The following is a 2237-nucleotide window of genomic DNA, read 5'->3' as shown; positions in this document are numbered from 1 at the left end:
CTCTCTCTCTCTCTCTCTCTCTCTCTCACACACACACACACACACACACTCAAAGACATAAACACTCAGTATCCTTCTGTTTCCCATTATGTGGGCATCGTGAGATATTTTTCTGCTGACATTTCCAAAGATCTGTCACTCTTAACTCTTTCAACTGTCTCTCCGGAATGCGAKGCAACTGTGAAAAATTGTGCCCTTGCTGTCTTTCCTTCACACATTAACAAAGCTCCATAATGGTAATTACTCTTCACATCATGAATAGGACTTGCGCAGCCAGTCAATGGCCAGCAGATGTGGTCTGATAATCCTGCGATTCAGGGATGAAGATCATTTTAACGTTGCCTTGAATCTACAATCACCGTCCCTTTGAGGGTCTTTGTGTCCGTTTTCAACGTCCTGTTGTGTCATTTACCGAACCAATGATAGGATTAGTTACGTCTTCTATAAAGACAGTATATGCACTTGGTTTTTATGTTCATGTTTGATTAAGGAATTGATTCCTCTTGTACTTGTAAAATGAGAACAATTTATTCACACAAACTTGCAGTTTCTATAGGAAAAGGTATAAAAAACTCTGACTGCTAACTTTGCATATTTGTTCAAGTATCTCGGAGTTCTGATCTTGCTTGTTTGTTTTGGCCAGTGTCACTACGTACTATGACTCCCTTATGTTTCCTGTTRTTGTTGCAGTTTTCCCATCTTTCTCATACAGATTTAACCCACAGAACCTTCAGGTTGCATTCACACAGGGTTAGAAGATCAGACGTTTTTCCACTCTGACCCACATTTTTTCCCCATTTTGTCCATGATCAAATAAAAAAATTGGATTGTTTTAGACAAGAGTTAGACAGCAGGAAAAAAATGCAAGTATTTAATTCRATGGATGGTTAAATTCCTGAAAGTTTTGCATGTAAAAGCCAAATTTAAGTCAATCATAGTGGACAGATTGTCCTTCAGATACAGAGGAAAGATCAAATTGTTCTCAGTAAATCTTAACCCTAAAGATCACAAACCAGACGAGTCCTCAGTCAACATGGAACTGACTTTGGGCCACAATCCCCAGAAAGGGCCATGGGCTCCACAGAGTGATAGCCATTACCCATCAAGCACCAAGGCAGCTCTGGGCTGCCCATCACRAATGAAACCATCTGTTTATACCATCTGCATTCATTTCGTTTATTAATTTGGAGCCAAAAACCTTCCTTCTATCCTCTCTCAGATCCACCACAACATTAATGCTGCCTTTTTATTTAAATACAAGTAAAGAAATGGTTTTAGTGTGTGGTCATTTATGGAGTAAATTCTTAGTGTCAGGTGTGTGTGACTGTGAGTGTGTGTGGTTTAACATCTTTCAACATCTTAATAAAAATGGAGATTGCATCGCATCCCAACTTATTAATCAGCCATCCCCGTTGGATCACTCAGCACGTTCGCATGTGAATGTGAGTATCTCCATATATTAAACTTCATAAAGCACATTTTCTTATCTGATTAGGTGATTAACATCTGTTAAAACTGGGGGTTTTCTTAGAAGCTTCCAGGTCATTAAAATGGGGATGTTTAGAAAACTGCTGTGTCTTTGCCTGCATCAGCTATCCCCCGTAAAGTTTCATATTTACTGTTTATTTTAAATCCGAATACAAATCAAATGAAGCAGTTTTTTTTTCTTTTTTCAGTTTCTTCACTCATGAGTCGTTCTGATGGGATGAGCTCAGTCTTGACAAACTACCAACGTTTGCATCCTTGATTCATTGAATGCTTCAGATGCCAACWCTAGTAATATTCAGACGCACTGTGATGAAGGTTTAGTGGTGCTGCAGACCCACGACACACTTAAGATTAATCTTTTAAGTCTCGTTAGATTAACTTGAAACATACACACACACAAACACACACATACATATTCTGATTTGATTAGGTGGAGGGGATTTGCAGGTCATCTTGACGAAATACTTCAGCTCCGGCAAGACAATCTGGATTTTCATATTCTAATTAGATTACATTGGAAGATACAGCGGGTAAAATAAGTATTGAACACGTCACCATTTTTCTCAGTAAATATATTACTAGAGGTGCCAACGACATGAAATTTTCACCAGATGTCGGTAACAACCCAAGTGATCCATACATACAAAGAAATCAAACCATCATCAAAGAGAAGTAATTAGAAAGATAGAAAGACTGAAATAGCGATTAGGATTATATTAAATATACGCCAACAAAACACAGGACCACAC

Source organism: Austrofundulus limnaeus, unplaced genomic scaffold (genome assembly GCF_001266775.1).
Source record: "Austrofundulus limnaeus strain Quisiro unplaced genomic scaffold, Austrofundulus_limnaeus-1.0 Scaffold14, whole genome shotgun sequence".
Lineage (NCBI taxonomy): Eukaryota > Metazoa > Chordata > Actinopteri > Cyprinodontiformes > Rivulidae > Austrofundulus > Austrofundulus limnaeus.
This window is presented reverse-complemented; position numbering follows the sequence as displayed.